Source organism: Mus caroli, unplaced genomic scaffold, assembly GCF_978045245.1.
Source record: "Mus caroli unplaced genomic scaffold, Mus_caroli_1 scaffold_11, whole genome shotgun sequence".
NCBI classification, from domain to species: Eukaryota; Metazoa; Chordata; class Mammalia; order Rodentia; family Muridae; genus Mus; species Mus caroli.
In genome coordinates this window covers 74,791,736-74,813,159 of record NW_028227266.1, presented here as the reverse complement: position 1 = coordinate 74,813,159, position 21,424 = coordinate 74,791,736, and the positions used below count along the sequence as shown (strand labels likewise).

The 21,424-nt window shown below is 39.1% G+C and overlaps 1 protein-coding gene across 2 annotated transcripts in view; it reads right to left on the bottom strand.

Moving 5' to 3' along the window:
* Positions 1 to 21,424, bottom strand: part of Hmgcll1 (3-hydroxy-3-methylglutaryl-CoA lyase like 1) — a 121,629-nt gene that overhangs the window by 6,297 nt on the left and 93,908 nt on the right. The window lies entirely within an intron of this gene.

Here is a 21,424-nt window from a genome sequence, read left to right as displayed (position 1 = left end):
ATGAGACCAATTTACCTACCTAATTCAACAAACTTTCATGGGAACAATATTTTACACATAACACTCTGGAAGTCAGAGGTATTTAAGAGGCAAGGTATCTGTCTCTTTTTACAGCAGCTCACATTCCCTGCTCCACACTAATTGTTATACAGTTGTTATAACATTTTCTCTGTGTTACTCACAACTCTTACTTATACAAAGATGTTCTCATACCATCCCCACTTCACCAGGAGAAACCTCAGGTTTCTTGGACAAGTGCATGATCTGGTGGAGAATTCTCTGTACCCAGAGAACACGCACTCTGCCTATATTTACAGCCTCTGAAGCTGCACATTTGTGTAGACTGGGTGTCTGAACTTGGAGATGCAAAGACAAAGAGTTTATGTGCTGAGACTACAAATAATGATGTCAAGGAAACTCCTGGGCTCTTGATAATATGAATAGGGAGTTAGGTGGGCCATTCCTCTGGAAAACTAATAACTTCATAATGAGGGCTGCAGAAATACTTAATCAATTCTTCACCTTTACACTTTCCAGTCAACTTATTTAGTGGAATTTAATCCATCATCCAAAAAGAGACAGAAGTTTCAATAGAATTGAGTATTGAGTACTCATTAGAATTAACTATGCTCTCTTAAATGTACTAGTGGCAAGCTCTTCTCCAAAATTAAACCAGTTCTCTAATCTAAATGGGTCTTGCTATGGCTTTGAGCTGCTCCTAGTGAGTTTCTGAAGCTGGACTCCTTCATTCCTTTCAATGTTGGGCATGCACCTGTTTTAATAGTAGAGCTGTTCTATAGTCTGCAACACCAAGATGCTAACCATGTGTGAGGACCAAACACTGATAGCAGAGGCAGAGGGTCATGGGAAGATTTGAAGTTGAAGAGAGTCAAGTTTGAAGAGCTTTTGAGGACCTATGGGTAGATAAGACATTATTTACCATCACACTGGCTGGCTGCTACCTGCAGGTACCGAGGCACATGCCGGCACATATGGATCACATATAGGAAGACAAAGAAACACACATAGACCAATGCATCAGCTTCATGGAGTTAGACACACAGGTCTTCAGACAAGACACACAGCAGGCTCTTGAAAATAGAGGTGAAGGTCTCTAACATCAAGATGGTATTTATAGAAAATACACACAAAGTGGCATTCTGTTTGGAATAGGTACATAATGGATTACATTGATGTTTACTTGGTGGGGTCAATCTGGTGTAAGCCATTTTGTAATCATTCATAGCCCTCCAGATGACTACTATTAGGTATCATATCCAATATTATGTAGCCACACCAGTGCCATGTTGTCCAAACACAAACTGGACATTACAACCTTCTGTTCCAAACACTGTGGCTCTTCCACATTTCAAGGAAAGTGGTTTTAGAAAGAAGAGCGCAATAGAGGATAAGACAGTGAAAAAGCTAAAGCTTCTAGTATGATGGGTGTAAGGCAGCATCCAACTAGTATGATGGTGGATGGTAGCATCCGACTAGCATAATGGGCATAAGGCAGCATCCGACTAGCCTGTGGATGACTCACTCTCAGGAGATATTCTACAAGGCTCTCTCTAGAGAGAGATAACACACACACACACACACACACACACACACACACATACACACACTCTTAAATAAGTGAGTAAATAAATACATAAATTTTAGGAATGAAAAGCCAACAAATATTCCCACTAGTGGGAATTTAAATTGAAATTTTATGATGAACAACTATATCAATATCCAGTATCCTAAACTTTCTTTTTCTTAACTTTTTATTGATTCTTTGCGAATTTCTCATTGTGTACCACAATTCCACTCATCCCCCCATCCTTTCATATCCACTGTCTACTTTGTGACCTCTCCCCATAAATAAAATATGATAGAATAAAAAAGTCATAGTAGTGTGTCACAGTGTGTCACACAGTATAACCTTTTGTCCATACATCTATACTTGCAAATGTTCATTGCAATGAGTCATTGGTCTGTTTTGAGGCCTTTGGTTTCTGCTACTCTATCTATACTGGATCTTCATGGGATTCTTTTGGGATAGCTTGTTGTTGCCCTATGTCATGGAGATCCTGCAGCTTTGACTCCACAGGACTGGCCCTTCCACCCTTTAGCAGATCACAGATGGGGTAGATGTTGGGGAGTCCCAACCCAAAGCCATGGATCTGGGCTTGGAAAGTAACTCAGTTGAACAATCTGCCACCTTATTTGCAATTGCATCGCCATGCAGAGCTCTCCAGCACAGCCCTAACTAGTTCACCTAATGCCACAGCTGCCAATGGGCAGGGCAGCTCTCCTGCTCTCACTTCCTTGGGGCTAGCTCACCTGCACCTATGCTGCCAGGGACAGCTCTACTGTGCTGTCTAGTTGAGATACAGGGCTCACTCTCCTGAGTGCTGCAGCCAATGAGGGTCAAGGCCAGCACTCCAGTTCTTATGACCTCAGGGCCAGCTCTCCCACCTGCCACAACCAGAGACAGGAACCAAGAGATTCTTTATCAAGGACATCCTGTCTTAAAATATTTAACACATCATGTATACATAATTAGATGATTAAAATCAAATAAATACATGCATACATCTATAGAAACTTTACCACGTTTTTAAGAAGGAAATTTGTAAAACAATTAAAATGTCACATAATAAGTAATTTAAGTTGTGTCTATAAAATTGAATGATAAATGCTACAGAAACTTAATTAGGGGAATGAAGTTGGTTTTGAAATGATGTGCACTATACAGAGTCATGATGCCACCTTCTTAATGTGGTATCATGTATATATCTTAATGATATATATATATATGATATATATATATATATCAACATGCTAACAATATTGGTAAGCATGCATAATATGGTTATTCATAATTTGTATTTCAGAGTTTCATGAAGCCAGGCTGCTTGTAGTTACATGTGGCCTTAAACTTCAGATCCTATTTCCTTAGTATCATGTGATGCTGAAAACTGAACTCAGAAATTCTGACATGTAAGTAGGTCACTCTAGCAACGGAACTACATTCAGAGCCCACATAAAATACCTTTCACTTTAATCATGTTTTCTTCTTTTCAGTGACTCACAGTGCTCAGTGCAGATAAAGAAACAGAAACCAAACCAGTTTTGTGCAAACTGGTTAGTCAGGGTAGGATATTAATAAATACATGGGGATGATATTAAACAAAACCCCTGAATTTTCCAGGTAACATTATTTTGCACAGGCTTTTATCTTAGGAGTCTAAGACTGCAAGAATGACCCACAAAATGTTCCAGGAAAGACAGACATAATCTGGGTAAAAGGTGAACTGGAGACAGTTGCTTGCTTCTTCTCTAGTCATCAGATTAGCTCTGGACACAGCTTGCAGGAAGCTTTAACCACAGAGTGGATCCAGAGTTTAAGCAAGCAGTTTTAAACAGAGTTCATTCTTTATGTTATCTGTGAAGAGAAATATATTATTAGATTCCATGCTGGGCATACTGGCACACATATTTAATCCTAGCACTTTGAAAGCAGGTGGAACTCTGTGAATTTTAAGCCAAATTGGTCTACGTAGCAAGTTTCATGGTAGCAAGGCTACATAGTGAGACGTCTCAAAAATGATGGAACTCTGTGAATTTTAAGCCAAATTGGTCTACGTAGCAAGTTTCATGGTAGCAAGGCTACATAGTGAGACGTCTCAAAAATCAAGTCAGAACAAAACAAAATCCCTCAAATATTTGAGGCCACTGAGATGGCTCATCTGGTAAAGGCATTTGCCACAACCCTGATTTTGAACCCTGGTCCCACATAGTAGACAGAAAAAAAATCCAAAAATTTGTTCTCTGACCCTCACATGTGTGCCATGAGAGAAGAATTGCTCCCCATAAATAAATGTAGCTGGGGTTGGACAGATGGCTCAGGGGTTAAATGTGCTTCTTGTTCTTCCAAAAGACCCAAGTTGAGTGCCAAGAAACCCACATTGAGCAACTCATGACTATCTGTCACTGCAGCTCCAGGAGATCAGAGGTTTGCTTCTGCAGCTTCTGCAGCACGTGGCATACAGACACGGTCACATACACATAAATGCAAATAAAACAATAAGATTGGGGGGGGGCTAGAGAAACAGCACAGTATATAGGAAGTTCCCTGCTCTTTCAGAGGACCCAGATTTGGTTGCTAACACCCAAGGCAGGTGGCTCACAGGTTGTGACTTTAGCTCTAGGACTTCCAAGACAGCACCCGCACAGACATGGTACACAGAAACTCACATGGTACATGTTTATGCATAAATAAATGAACGAATCTATAATAAACTTAAAAATCTTTTAAACCTTTTTACGAAAAGTAATATGACTTTGGAATCTATATCATGTCTTTTAGAAGTTCTTAATTCTCAATTATATGTACTGCCCAAATAATTCTCCTAAGTGAGGTAACACACTCACAAAAGAACACATATGACATGCACTCACTGATAGTGGATATTAGCCCAGAAGCTCAGAATAACCAAGATACAATTTGCAAAACACATGAAACTCAAGAAGAAGGAAGACCAAAGTGTGGATACTTTGATCCTTCTTAGAAGGGGGAACAAAATACCCATGGAAGGAGCTACAGAAACAAAGTTCAGAGTAGAGACTGAAGGAATGACCATCTAGAAATGACCTGGGGATCCACCCCATAAACAATCACCAAACCCAGACACTATTGCAGATGTCAATAAGAGCTTGCTGACAGGAGCCGGATTTAGCTGTCTCCTGAAAGGCTCTGCCAAGTGCCTGACTCATGCAGAAATGGATGCTCACAGTCATCCATTAGATGGAGCACAGGGTCCCCAATGAAGGAGCTAGAGAAAGTACCCAAGGAGCTAAGGAGTTTGCAGCCCCCTAAGAGGAACAACAATATGAACTAACCAGTAATCCCAGAGTTCCCAGGGACTAAACCACCAATCAAAGAAAACACATGGAGGAACTCATGGCTCTAGCTGCACATATAGCAGAGGAAGGCCTAGTAGGTCATCAATGGGAGGAGAGGTCCTTGGTCCTTTGAAGGTTCTATGCCCCAGTATAGGGAATGCCTGGGCCAGGAAGCAGCAGTGGGTGGGTTGGGGAGCAGGGGGAGGGGGGAGAGGATAGGGGGTTTTTGGAGGGGAAACTAGGAAAGGGGATAACATTTGAAATGTAAATAAAGAAATTATCTAATAAAATTATTCTCAATTATATGTTCTGTCTAAATAAAAAGCTTTTCAATGGGCAGTTGTGACAACTAATCTCTATGGTCAACTTGGTAAAATCTAGAGTAACACAGTGGCCATGCCTTTGAAAGATTATGCTGATTAAGTTTACTGAGGTGGGAAACCCCACCATGGGTGGCAACAGTCCATAGGCTGCTGTCCTGAACTGAATACAAAAGGAGGAAGCACACTGAGCTTCCATGGCTTTCCTCTCTGACTTTGAACACGATGTGATCAGCTATCCTGGCTGCCGATGGCCATGTGTGTCTTACCATGATGTATGCCAAGATAAACCTTCTTTTCTGTTGCTTGTGCCAGGTATTTCCATTCAGCAACAAGACAAGTGATACATTAAAGCTATGCTGGTACTAAATTATACTCTCTTACAATAGCCAAAAAGTAGAAACAAAGTGATTATCTCTGAAGAGTAGATTAAAAATGTAGTACCTATATACAATGGAATGCTATTTATCAGAAATAAAATGGCATTGTGTCATTTGCAAAATCACAGATGGAACTGTAGATCTTTACAACAAATGAAAAAGAAAAAAAAAAGCACAGGAAGAAAAACACCTCCAGATCTTATGTATATGTAGCATACACAAAAGTGAATTTCATAGGACAGGGCAGTGGAATGGGGAGAGTGGAGTGGGGCAGCTTTGATCAATGGCAGCAGGCTTCAATTAAACAGGAATGAGAACTATTTTACAGTATGTGATTACAGATAATGATGGTAAATGGCATACATTAAAAAGACAGAGAGGGATTTTTAAGTTTAAAATGATGAGTGTTTGAGAAAACAGATATACCTATTGCAATTTAAAGACTGCCCATGGGTGGAGGCACCTGTCTGTAAGTACAGTAAGTACTGAGGCGGGGGGGCGGGAGGCAGTGCAGCTGGTGAGCTGTGGAGCTCAGGGCTTTCTAAACTACATAGAATGACTTACAGCAAAAAGTAAAAGAAAACAAATAAAACTCACAACATATAGAGACATTTTGAAACACTACATAATACCTCACATATATTCATATATATATGTAAGATATATAGATATAAAGATATAGATATCTCAAAAACATACATATATGTTTAAGACTATAAACAACAAATATTACATTCTTTGACTGCTGCAAATTTACTGCAGAAATATCTAATGGTATGTATACCAAACACATAGACAAATATAGAACAAACTAAGAAAACCAGCATTATTTGCTCTACTGATTATTTATTACATATAGGGGGAATCTGTTTAGAATTTATGACTGAATTTGGTGTATCATTGTGTGTAGTTGATGCACAGACCACTTATCTTTACTTCAGGAAGATGAGCAGCATTAGGATACTGTCCTGTCTCTCACTAAACACAAAGCTTCGCTTAGGACAGGTTCTTGATGGCTGTATATGTACAAGGGTGGATGGGTGTGTGTGTGTGTGTGTGTGTGTGTGTGTGTGTGTGTGTGTGTGTGGTACATGCCAAACTATTGTGATACCATAATAAAAACAAAGTACTTATTTTTACATCTCAGAAGCAATGTCCATCTAGAGATGAACAGCCACGTGGTGGCAGTGTAACATCAGAATCCCCCAAGTTCATGTCTTGTGTTCACAAGCCACTGGGTCCCAGTCAGAGTGGATAGCTAATATGTAATACAATCCATCAAGTAAACAACCTTCTTAGGTTCAAAATAAATGTAAGACTAATGAGGCTGTATAAGGCCACAGCTAACATATTCTTTACTTCTTCCTCTGACTCGAAATATTTATTAACCAAAACTATGACATAACCAAAACTAGACATAAACTCCCATGGAACTTTAAGTTAGAAATAAAATATATTAAATCCTGTGTCCTGTGTGCTAAGGGTAACCTACAGGAATCCAAAGAGAAGCAATTTTCCCAGGGCCCGAAACACAAATAAAGCAAAGCAAAGTAAACAAAAATATTCAGCTGGAGCACTGTGACTTCCCCTTCCCATCCTTCTCTTACTAATCAATAAACCTGTGGCCTCACTTGGGCTCTGCAGATCGGTGTAAAACTGACATTCATAGCCCTTTCTGGAAAGTCATAAATGGGACAAGATATATTATAAGCAATTTGCTTCTTTACTAGAACAGTAGGTAAATTCTGAGGCATGCTAAATTTTACAAAATACCAGATGCTCAAACCATGCAGACATACTAATTAACTATACAGACATACTAATTAAAGAAAAGTTTATCCATAAGTGGTGCTTAGAAATAATCCCCCCAAAATATATGTGTGTTTACATAATGGAAGTATAACAAACAAATTTAAAAGCGTCCCATTCTGTTTCCAACACATCCCATATAGTCTAAGATTTTAGGTATTGAAGTTATTAAAGTCTCAAGGAGCACAACATTTTGGCAATGTAAATTTTTTGAAAAAACTCTATTCTTTTGTTCTCTAAAAACTAGCATCCTTTTAAAATCTACACAATGTTAGATTTAAAATAGTATTTCTAATATTGAAAATTATTCCCCTTTAAGCTCTCACCTTTTTTACTCTCTTCTCTAGCCCTTCTTCTCTCTCTTCTCCTGATCTCAGAAAATGTTGACATAGAAGGGGGAACCCCTCTCCAAGAGGCCATGGCCAGCCTCTCTGTTTCTACCTTCTCTCTTTCCCCCTGCCTTTCTACAATAAAGCTCTAAAACCATAAAAAAGGAAATTATTCGCTTTGGATTAATATTACCCAGGGCTAAGTGTTTATACAGGATACAGTTATTTTTCACATAACTGTACTCACTGGACAAGGAGAGATGGCTTAGTGGTGTAGGTCCTTGTCCTGAGTACATACATGCGTTTGCATCCCAGCACCCATGTTGCCTGGCTCACATCTGTCTGTAACTCCAGCCCAAGCAGCTCTTTTCTGGCCTCAGGAGGCAAAGATGCAACACACACACACACACACACACACACACACACACACTTAAAATATATTAATAAAAAAGACTATTGCCATTTTCTGGTAATTTGGCTCTTCATTTTGTTCATCCTAGCCAGTGTTCTCTCTCATGCATAACTGCAGTCACAAGTATAATCATTTCTCTTTACTAATCCAGACATCACTAATGGATCACAGCATCCTTTTCAATAAGCCCAGATCTTACCAAGTAATGCTTTTCAACAATTTAAATCATTACGCCATGTTGAACTAGGGTACCCCAGACAGAGAACTCACCTTTGCCATGCAACTATATAGTGAAGATGATGTCATACCATGACAACCATAGAAGATAAACAACTGGGACACATAAATAATTCTCAATGTTTTGACCAACTGATATACTTCTCAATATTAGGGTATCAGCCATTCTATGTACATGCATGCATGTATGTATCTACATTCAGGAATGAATATGGTCATCACTAAAACTTTCATATAACAGACATTGAATTTTGAAATAGAATTTCTTAATCTTTCCACTTTTGTTCTACAAATAGCTTATATCATACTTTCACTACTCATATTAAAATATAATAGTCATATTGGAATTAAATTAAATATATTAATATATAAAAATTAAATTTCATATTAATATATGAAAAATATATACAAGGAAGCTGACCATTTCTGTAAGGCTGAGAAAATATCAAAGATATTAAGAAATACTTATTAAAACTTACTTTTCACGGGGATTGTATACTTTACAATGGAGAAAGTGCCAGAGTGCCATGTGAAGTGGCTAATAATGCATGCCCATTTGATGGATGAGCAAAGTGAGGGTCTGGAAGGCAACCATATGCGCCACTTCAAATCGTTAGAATGAGACAGAGGAAGGAAGGGCTAGTTGTACACTGGGGCTGATAGAGCTGGTTCACAGTCATCATAAACTAAGGGACAGGCCCTGCCACACTCCTTCACACCCATCCTTCTCTGACCTGAAACATCTCTCTGGGATGTGGTGTGAGCTGAGAACAGAGTGCTGACAGGTGAGAAAGGCCTTTTTCCTTGGGAGACTCCCTTCTTACCAACATCATCGAGACATTCCAGGAAAAACCCACGTGCCCCATTTCTTGCATTTTTAGGAGGACAGCCCAAGAAAATCTCATAAAATGTTGACATAGTTGTGCTCAAGGTTGGATATTCTTTGTACTAATTCTTGTAAGAGTAGAAATCCGTTCCTTTTTTAAGTGCACAACAAGGAGAAAACAGTTAATAATTTATGACTAGAGACTAGTATGACACAATTAATACTTTCAAAGAATAGTGGTTTTAATTGATTTTTAAGTAAATAAAAGGTAAAAGAATAAGATACTCTGGTATGTATTGTATTTCCAGACTATGATAATAGCAACTAATAATAAATATATATTATAATATTAATATACATTACATGTATATTACATATTGTTTATATATCAACATATTTAATACTATACATTTTAATATGTTATAAATGTAATAATAATAACTAGTATATAACTGTATTTTCTCTACAATAATTACATACTACAGGTACTTAGGGCAATGTTTGCTTTTTTCATAATTTCCTTCTTCTGACAGTACAATAACCACAGAGTTATTTTGATCTAACTCAGCCTTTTACTTACTGAATTCAATTCTGCTTATTATCTCTTTTAGTGTTGCCTATTTTCTTTCTAAATTTGTGTATATCTAGTGGACACTGCCGTGAGCCTGACTGCAGCGCTTTAGACACATACATAACGTGCTTTAGTCACGTCCAGCTCCCTTCATATGCCTGCTCCCCCCACTTCAGAAGCATCACCTGCTTCTCTTCTTGACTGAATCTCTTCATTCCTCATCCACCATCCATGGTTTTCTAGTATGTTAATATAAAATGTCTAGACAAGGATTTTCATATATGCATAGTTTCAGTTAACAGATAAAGATAAGGTATATATATACCTGAGGTTTCATATTACTAATTCCTAAGTGATAACTAAAGTTCTGGCTGCTAGTGCACACTTCAGAAGCAAGAAACAGACCTGATATAAAAACATCTCACTTGGTCTCTTGCCCTCTTAGTCTCTTGCCTTATTGCTCCTGCTCTGTTCCCTTACCTCTTCCCCACCCTCACCATGTCCTCATAGCTGGCCTCTACTCTTCTCTCTCTCTCTCTCTCTCTCTCTCTCTCTCTCTCTCTCTCTCTCTCTCTCTCTCTCTCTCTCTCTCCTCTCTCCTCTCTCTCTCCCTCTCTCTCCTCTCTCTCTCTCTCCTCTCTCTCTCTCTCTCTCTCTCTCTCTCTCTCTCTCTCTCTCTCTCTCTCTCTCTCTCTCTCTCCTCTCTCTCTCTCCTCTCTCTCTCTCTCTCTCTCTCTCTGCCTTTCGCTGTCTCTACTACCCTCTTGACTCCCCTCCCTATGCCGTGAATAAACTCTATTCTACATAATAATAATAATAAACCTCTCATATGTCAACATGGAGATGTTAGAAAATTCTACTTCCTGACTTGCTCATTTAAGAGTCAAAAATAGTCTTAAGTTCTAGCTTGAGGATTTCTGTGTTCTGTGATAGAAAGTCAGCAGCTTCCTTTGTGAACACCAAAAATGTGTATCATTTCATATCCCCAAAGGAAATTTAATGCATAAAACAGTTTAGACACCCAATCATTGTAGCTTTTGCCAAAACCGTTTCCTCTCCTTCCAGAACCCAGCTACACAGCAGCCCTTGACTGTGCTTGAGCATGTGAGACTGTGTGTAAGCAATGGTGTACAAGCAACTCAATGTGTGTCATTTCTCAAACAGGTGTTTTCAGAAACTGTGGTGCTTTTTCTTTTCAAATAATCAAATGGGATGACATGGGTGCCTTCAGAAATGGAGAGTCATGAGCAAGAAGACACGGGGGTTCCTAAAGGATCATGTGTGCACAGAAACAAACAAACAGCATAAAAGTAGGTAAAGCAAAACACTGTTTGAGCCATTATCTGGCTTGATCTGTAGTATAAGGATAGCCAATTAGAACACAGTTATTGAGTTCCTAGCTACAGTCTGCCCTTTGGCTCATTTCTTTTTATGTTCTACATTCTTTGTCTCTTCCTTTGTTATGGTCGCTCTTTTGTTAATTGACTATTTTTATGATTATGTTTTATCTAGAATGGTAACTTAACATTTTGACTTCTAAGTTATTTTGTGGTTGCCTCTTGCTATAATGCCCTTCTTTTTTTATTATTATTGTTTTATTAGATCTTTTCTTTATTTACATTTCAAATGTTATCCCCTTTCCTAGTTTCCCCTCTGAAAATCCTCTATCACCTTCCCTCTCCCCCTGCTCCCTAACCCACCCCCACTCCTGCTTCCTGGCCCTGGCATGCCCCTATACTGGGGCATAGAACCTTCACAGGACCAAGGGCCTCTCTTCCCATTGATGAACAACTAGGCCATCCTCTGCTACATATGCAGCTAGAGCCACGAGTCCCACCATGTGTTTTCTTTGGTTGGTGGTTTAGTCCCAGTGAACTCTGGGCATACTGGTTAGTTCATATTGTTGTTTCTCCTATGGGGCTGCAAACCCCTTCAGCTCCTTGGGTACTTTCTCTAGCTCCTTCATTGGGGACCTTGTGCTCCATCCAATGAATGGCTGTGAGCATCTACTTCTGTATTTGTCAGGCACTGGCAGAGCCTCTCAGGAGACAGCTATATCAGGCTATAATGCTCTTCTTTAATTATAGTTACCTTGGCAAGCACTCATGACTGTTTGCCTGTAACTTCTGTGTATGTTCACTTCCCTACTTTTCACTTTTGTATAGATCATCCCAAAACGTTAATTCTATTTGTGCATGTGCCCACAAGTGTGTGTCATGTGTGCGCACACATGGTGTGTGTGTGTGTGTGTGTGTTTTAAATGATTATGAGTACTGTTGGCTGTTGCAGGCAGAGGTCTGAAGAGAGTGAAGAGAGTGTCAGATCCCCTGATGCTAGAGCTACAGGATTGCCAGAAGCCTGATGTGAGGGCTGGGAACCAAATTCTGAGTGAACTCTCATAACTACTGAGCTATCTCTCCAGGCCACTATTAGATCAATTAAAACTCTGAATTTATTTTACTATTCCATTTCTGGGCTCTCAGAAGGAATGTATATAAGATAAGAATGGCAGAGGTTTGGGTCTTTGTCTTAGTAAAAAGACAAAGTGTGTGTGTGTGTGTGTGTGTTGCTTGTGTAGGACCAAAAAGAAAGATGAGTTAGGAAAAGAGAACACTACAGACAAGAATGGGAAGTTTTTCCTAACCATTTACAGTAGAGTGATAAGCATTACAGATAATTAAGAAAGGTAACAGTCAGGGGGTATCTACTGGTTGTCTGTCACTGACAGGCTCTGAAATAAATAAATAATGTCACCATTATGGCAGAAGGTGGCAGAGCTGTCAGTAGACTTAAAACCAAAGAAAAGGTGAAGCTGGCATAAAGACCCACCCTCTAATCAAGAAGCCATTCACAGTAATAACTGCTGGGAGATGGTTCTCTTCAAGACAGTGGTGCTGACTTATCAAAGGCAAGCTCCATGCTCAGGTGTAGTTAATTATCCAACACAAATTGGACTTCACATTTTTAGTGATTCTTTCATTTTCATTTTGTTTGTTTTGAGAGAGAGAGAGAGAGTAAACACCTGAAGCTGAAACTGAAGCTGGTTGGATAGGGACTAGGGACAAAGGATGGGTAGGACATGGGTTATGGAACTGGGAAAAATATGATTTAAAATACTGTATGAAATTCTCACAGATTAAATAAAAAAAACATTTTAAAAATGAAATAAAACTCTGCGTGACATGGCTACTGGGCAGAGCACATGTTATGCAGAATGGTGACAAGAGTCATGGAAGGAGCTGACAGTGACATCTCTGAATGGCAGGAAGGAAGATCATGGAAAGCATTTAAGCTAGAAGCCACAGATCATATCCAGTTTAAAGAATAGTGTCATACATAAAAAACATAACAGGGTTCATATGACTAGTGACCATGGAATGGGCACGAAGATGAGCAGGTAAACCAATAAAGAACATTATTCGTTGGCATACTGTGGGGCAAATAGATAAAAGTACAGAGTACAAAGCAACAAAGGTGCTGGATCTCTTGAAAAAAAAAGTGACCAAATTTGTCAAAAACATAGCACTTGAGTTCATATTTCAGAGTCCAGAAATAATTTGTCCATCTCTTTCTGGCTCTCTGACACTAGCATTAGCCTCAGGCTTCCTTGACAATACTTTCAATTCTCCATTAAGTTTGTACAAAGCTGGGGAGAGAGAAGGGTGGAAAGAAAAGTAGACAGCTAAGTAACTGTGTAAATAGCCCCTACAGGGGCAGAGACCGTGGTGTGCTTTTATAATGATGTAAAAATTATCACAGTTTTACAATCAGCTGATAGCTCCTTCCCACCCTCCCTTCTGCCCTCCCCTCCCCACCCCCAGTGCAATTGCTCAGTTGATTAACTGACTTTAAGTGAACTGAGCTGCTGCTCTATGAGGCTGCAGGGATCACAACGGTTTCAGCTAAGGGCTGATTCAGAACAGGCCTTGTTTCTGGCCTGTTTCTGGTAAGAGGTAAATAACTTCCAATTCTGAAACAGACGCTGATGTGAGGCCCCCTAACACTGAAGCTACGACCGATTGCCAATAAACACAGGCAAAAGACAGAGCAACAAAGATGGGAATTGATTAAAGGAGAAAAGAGCTGGAAATCCTGTGTTTTGGATAGAGGGTAAATAGTGCTACCCATATTGACAAACAAGAGTGGGCTTATGAAATTGTGCAGAGCAGCTGTCTGGAAGAAGTCAAGGCAGCAGGCAACAGATTAGCTTGAGCATCACTCTCTTATACCTGCACAATATGGCATAATACCTAGGAAGTAAGTATAGGACTACAGTATATACAAACTCCCAAGTGTAAGTTTGCCTGCACATGGAACAACTGGGGTTGATCCAATCCACAATGCAGCACTGTATCACTATGCATTTGAGCATGGGAAAAATAAACAATTCATTATGTTTTACATATTCAATACCTGTTTTCCCACCACGGACATGAACCATATTTTGTTAAATATACATTCTAATCAAAATGGAGTTTTGGAAACTGCTCTGTAAGTGTGTGTGTGTGTGTGTGTGTGTGTGTGTGTGTGTGTGTGTGTGTAATGTGGACTGAAGTTGATGTCTCTTTAGTTGGGGCAGTCATATGTCCTCATCAGATCTGAAACAGGGCAAAAATATATATTTTCAAGATCTCCCATGTAGGATTTGCAGTCAAGCTCAGTTTTTTTCAGCAATGGCAAGCACAGAACTTCATTCCTTAGCAAAAAGGGCAGAAAGCAGGGCTGAACCAAAAGTGAGCCTTGAGCTCTTCAGCCCCGGAAGCAACCCCACTCTTTTATTTATAAAACTGTAACTAATTAAAGCTGTGTTAGCTGCTTTTGACTAGTCAATAATCTTAGGAGTGTTGCTGCTATTTGTTATCCCACTTGCCTAACTGAGGAAATTCAGACACATGATGTTTAAGAATATCATGAAAATCGCTACATGTTTGCTAAGACATAGCATTGAAGTTCAGGATTGGGAAGATAACTTCCCATTCTCTGCTCTTATCTTGTAGACCTCCTTCAAGAGGCTTCTAGGAGCCATCAAGGGTTTTCTTCTCAGTGCAATGCTTCTATTTAGAGAAGCATGAGTTGACTATTGCTACAAAGCATAGTCCCTAACACATCACCAAATTAATGTTCCAAGTGGAAAAATATGTCTCAATTACACATAAGCACAATACACAGCAAAATATGTAAGATTAGGAGAATTATAAGCAAAGGCTTTGAGAAACAACAGTAAGATGGGTTGAACAGTTTGCAGTAGAGAAGAAAGGGGCAAGGTGAGTAGTCTGGTGGAGTCTGCCTATAATTGGGCTTTTGGGGGAGTTCAGCTAAGGAAAAGGGTATCCTACAGATCGGGAATGGATGAATTAAAGACATAGATGATGAGTAGAAATTGCTTCACTGGGAAGACCTTAATCAGATTATTGCTGAATGGTTCCACGGAGAATGAAGTACAGTCCTTAACTTCACAAGGCACCCTTCACGCCTTTCCAAAGGGTATGAGTTTTACCCTCTAAGAAAAAAGACATTTGATGGCTTACCAGTCCTTGCATCCCCAATAGCATTGTTTTAGTCCAGTCTCACTAGCAAGAGAGCAACAGTGACAGAAGTTAAGGAGTGAGGCATGTGTAAGTAGAAATAGTAGCTGAACAGTGCAAGGTATTGTCAGTCAATTGACAGTGAGTATTTAAAATGTAACAACTGTCAAAAACCAATTTGTTAGGAATAAAATGGAAATAAGCTTGTGAGTTAGAATAGTATGTGCATGAATGAACTGGGATTGTCACTAACAAACCCCCAGGGGATTGTAGCTCAAGAGTTAAGTCAAGCAGGATGCACTGACTGAGGTGAGGTACAGAAGCCACTCCAGTGACTGAGGTAGGGTACATTCTCAAATGCTAGTCCTCAAAATAATGATGCCTCCATTGCTGAACTACAAAAAGGCAATCTAAACCCATAGAAGGAATTGCTTCCATAATGAATGAGGTCATTGACTTTGAGAAAATTTGCTGCAAAAACTGAGATTAGTTTGTTCAATATATTAGTTACTTCTCAAGTGTTGTGATAAACACCATGACCAACATGAGAGGGAATAGTTTGTTTGGTTGAATAGTCTGTGTCACAGTCCACTGAGTATGCCAAGGCATGAACTCAAGGCAGGAACCTGGTCGATCTCTTCCTCTAACCATGTCTTTTCTCTACATTTGATTGATTCTTCCATGTTTCCTATACAAAAGGCACAGAGTTTTACATAACAAAAGTGCTCTATCTCTTGTGCTCTCAACAGAGAACTCCTTGGAAATCACTATTTTGTAGACCCATCTTGAACCCTACATGCCAGTTACTGGAGCCAATGCACCAATCTAGAAGGCCTGAGTGTGCTGAGCCAGGTCTGCCTTTTTAGCTAAGAATTACAAGTGGAATGGGGAAAGATAGCACAATATGCAGGCTCTCACAAAGGGACATGGTAAAAGTAGAGAGTAGAGAGGAAGAACTTTCAATAAGGGAGATATAAGTCTTGAGCAATCTGAACAACACATATTTGGTATATATTTGAATATATATAAATACATACATATACATATATTCAATATAAAGTTCAACACAACGAATAAATTAGAGTTAATGTCTCAAGCATCTCAATAACTCTTACTTTTAAAGATTAAAACAGTAATTGATAATGGTGAACATTGTTTCTTCCACTTAACAGATATTTGGAGCTCTTACCACATGTGTATTGGCAGCAATTACAGAACACACAATCTGTTCTGTCATATAGCTAATATTATAGTGAGGGAGAAAACACTTCAAACAGCTGTCTTAGCTAGGGTTTCTATTGCTGTCATAAAACACCATGACCAAAAGTAACTTGAGGAAGAAATGGTTTATTTCTTACAATTCTCACAGGTCATACTCCCTCACTGAGGGGACTCCAGGTAAGCACTGGAGGCAGAAACTGAAACAGAAGCCATGCAGAAATGCTACTTACTGGCTTGCATCAAATGGCTTCCTCGGCCTGCTCTCTTATACCATCCAGGTATAAGGGATGGCATTGCCTACAATGGGCTCAGCATACCCCCACCCCCACATTAATCATTAATCAAGGACATACCACACAGACTTGCCTACAGGCCAGTCTTATGGAGGCCTTTTCTCAGGTAAACATCCCTCTTCTCAGATATGTCTACGTTTTTGTCAAGTTGACATAAAAAGACACACTAGCTAAGCATCAAGATGATACAGTGATACTGGGAAATGTTTGACAAAGGTGAGTTGCTAACAGAGAGTTTGTCAAGGGTCATTTTTAAAGAAGTATCTGGGCTGAGTTCTGGATAAAACAAGAAAGTAAGCTGCTGACTGCTATAAGTAACAGTACCCCAAGTACAATGAACAAAGTCAGGACATGTGTCTTGAAGGGGAAAATGTTTGGCGTTCATAGAGTAAGAAAACAGCTGTGCCAGGAATTAAGGGGCAGCAGGGATCACCTACTGTAAAACAGCCCCAGACACAACAGAGATGAATCTCATGGAAATGATTTCGTAGTGAAGTTAGTATCATTTGTGCATCAGCGCAGAGCCCCAGCTCACAAGTCTTTCATTGATAAGAATATGGCAATATCATTGTCAATCAAGCTTCTTTTCACATCACAAAGAAGTTTTCTCTTCGATAGGTCACACTATTCTGAATAAGTAAGACCGTTACCAGGGGACTTACAATGGAGTAAAACCTCACCGGAAGACACTGACCGATAGGGTCATATTTATGTTTATTCTGCACATACAATGCGTTTTAGATTTTTTTTTATTCTTTGTAACAAATTGTGGGTTTTTAAAGAATATAAGAAATGAAGACTAAACTTACATGATTTTCACCTTGCTTTCTGCCCCTCTGATGTTTTCCTCCCCACCTTCCCTTCTTCCTTTATGATTGTTAAGGTTATGTATATGCATATAGAACTTGTGTGAATGTATAACCTACTGACTACATTTAGTATTGTATATTCGTACACGGGGGTAAAGCTAACCACCTAGAATTAGAAAACCATCAGGGTTCATTTCCCTGGAAACAAACCTAATTTTTCCTCTCTCTGTAGCTAGTAATTTACTGTAGCTCTACATATAGTGCTGTGGAATTGTGAAATTCTCCCCTCTCCATTGGAAAATTTACTGGTATGGTCATTATAGGAGTCTTGTTTAGTGTCAGGCAATTGAGTTTTCATGGATGCAGCATTCCTGTCATCTCTAGAAGACACTATGTCGCCCCAGAAATACTGGCTCTGTGGCTTTTATAATCTTTCTGCTCCCACTTATTTTATGTTACCTGAGCCTTAGGTGTATAGATTGTGTTATGGATCTTCTAATTGGGCTGGGATAGTACATTTACTTATCCTCTGAATTTTGACAGGTTGTAGACCTGTACTATAATCTGTGTCATCTGCAAAAAGAAGTTTCTTTGACAAAGGATGAAAACCACATTTATCCATGGATATAAGGACAAGTGTTGAATATAAATATATAGAGATATAGATATAAATGATATAGATATAGATGTATTGAAAAGACAGTAGTAGTTGTTTCTACTCTAGACTCTATGAAACCTCCAGCCATGGGTAGTATACCCATTTACGTGTTTTATAGTCCCAACCATGATTTCCCTCTTGTTGAACAGGCCTTTATTCCAGTTAGACTGCTGTTGGTAACCCTCAAGACATAAGTATCACCACAGCATCACTGAGTTATCTTGTCAGTGCTGGTCACTGTTGTATTTCACAGCTTTGTAGCTGAGTAGGACTATGGATTACTTTTCTCCTGGCAGCTTGCATAACACCCTAAGATATGAAACTAGTCCTCGGGAAAGAGGCTTTCCAGGTTAGTACCAGGTTGACTCCTCCAAGTCCTGTATGGTATCTTCACTAATCGGCTCTGCTCTTCAAGTTCTGGTTGTCAACCAAAGGTAATGGCAATAGCCTATATTGTTTGGAGGCCTCTTGAACCAACTTAACCAAAACTTACAGAGACAGAGATGTTGTCCATTTTGTCACTGGAGCATTTGTTACAAAACTATAGCTCTTGTGGTAAGTATTATCAGCCTGTGTGACACAACTCCACTAAAAGTATAATTATAGACACATATATAAATAATATGGAACTTTAAGCAAGCTTATAAAATGTTTCTCTACAGCTTTTCAAAGACCCTTAGCATTTTCTCTCCTATCTCATTCTTCCTTTGTATTGTCACCCACTTCTGTAGTTAAGCCACACCATTTCTGCCCTTTATAATACCTGCATCCTATGAACTCTTTTTCTAAAACACATTCTTGCCTTCCCTCATGGTCCCTTTCTATTTTGACTCCCATGGTAACTTCATGTTATATTCTCAGGTAAAGGGGTCTGAAGCTTGAATATACAAATAGAGCTGAGCACACATGTGCTTGCTTTCTAGGTCTGGGATGCCTCAAGCAGGATACCATTTTCTAGCTCTTCTCATTTATCTGCAAATTTCATTGTTTCATATTTTTGCAACTAAATAGGATTCTATTATATATGTACACATCTGTAATTGTATCTGTCTACCTCACATTTTCAATATCCATTCAACTGGAGGATACCTAGGTCATTTCCATTTCCGTGTTGCTGTGAAGAGAGTGGCAGAGAACATGACTGAGCAAGTGCCTGTGGTGGAATAGAGTATAGAATCTTCTGGGCAGATGGCAAGAAGTGGTACAGCTGGGTCCTGTGCTGCAGCTACCTTTACCTTTTTGAGACTGCACAGGAGTTTTCAGAGTGGTTGAAATGGTTTGTTACTCCACCAACAGCAGAGGAGGACTTCCCTTTCCCCACATCATCACCAGCTCCTGTGGCCAGTAATTGTGTGACCTTAGCCATGGGACTGGGGTGAGATGAAATCTCAGAGCCATGTGATTGTTACACCCTTTTAGCTATTTCTTAGTCATTTTTATTTCTTCTTTTGAGAAGTCACTGCTCATATCTGCCACCCATTATGCAAAAACAATATTGTTGATAGTGCCATGTTTATTTAGATTTATTCATTTGATTTGTGACACTTGCAGCTTTTAATAAAAATTGTTCTTTCCTCTTGAGGATCAATCAGTGATTCCCATTGATTTTGTTTTGTTTTGTTTTGTTTTGTTTTACTGAGACAGGTTCTATGTAGCTCAGGCTGACCTCAAACTCCGCCTGCCTCTGTCTGCCTGGTACTAGTGTTAGGATTTGTACCTTTGTATATGCCAACTGATTCCCAGTTGATTTTAACTTTCTTTATCTGTTAGAAAACAAACCCATCAGCTTAGTTATTCATTATATAGATATCATATGACTGTTTATTAGCAAGTGAAAATCTGGCCTGAACCTTAAATCACTGAGTCTGTTTTGCTTTAGTTTGCTTTGTTTTAAGCAGTAACCACACTGGGTGTCTTTTCCAGATTCCTTTTCATAGAAACAGCTTTGCATTGCAAGTTACTGAATTGTCAAGGTCAGGACAGTGCTCAACACTTTACACTGTGGAGGTTTTGAAAGTAGTCCTTATACAGTCATCAATAGTTTTCAGAATATAAAACCAAGTGAACTTAAGTAAACACCCAACAAAAAAAGCACACACATTTCCTTTGACAAGTATTTCCCATGGCTATTGTTCAGGAATTCTTTTACACAAAAGTCCTGTTTGGGTTCCGTATTTTGTTCCACTTTATAAATTTTGGCAGAAAAGTTGCTCTGTGGAATCACAAAATCCCTGGGTACCCAAACAAGCCCAAGCAAATGGAACAAAGCTGGAAAGTTTACTGTTCCAGATTCTTTTTATTGGGTTGTTTTCTTGGTGCTTTGGGGTTTGTTGGTGTTTGTTGGTTTGTTTGTTTGTTTAGTTCTTTTATACTCTAGACACTAAACCTACGACAGATGCATAACTAACAAAGATTTTCTCCCACTCTATAGACTTCCTCTTCAATCATTAGGTTGTTTCCTTTGCTGGACTGACACTTTTTAGTTTTATGACAGTTTCACTTTTATTTGTCAATTGTTGGCTTTAATTCCCAAGTAAGTAGAGCTCTATTCAAACAGTCCCTTTTAGAACCTATATCCTGTAGAGTTTTAGAGTTTAAGGTTTCCTACTGAGACCTCTGATTCACTTGGAGTTTATTTTTTGCGCATGTGCAAGGTGATGAACATAGACATGGATCTAATTTCTTTCTCCTACTTGTGCATATCCAGTCTTCCAGGTTCCACTTGTTGAAGATGCTGCCTTCTCTCCACCGTGTGTTTTGACACTTTATCAAAAATTAAATGTATTCCATTACATGTTCTCCTATTCGGGTGCTCTATTCTGATTTATTGATCTATATTTGTGCTTCTGCATCAGCAGGACCAATCTATTTTGTTACCATAGGTCTGTAATATAGCTTGAAATCTGATATGACTCCCTCCAGCTTTGTTCTCTTGGTTCAGTTTTGTGTAGGATAATTTAAGATATTTTTCTATGTCTGTGCAAACTGTCTTGGGGTTTTGTGTAGGATTGCATTAATCTGTAAAATGTTTACAGTACAACTGTCACTTTGACAACATTAATTCCACCAGTTTAGGAGCATGGAGGGTTTTTCTTCTTTAAGTGTCTTCCTCGATTTCTTCAAAGACTCAGCATTATC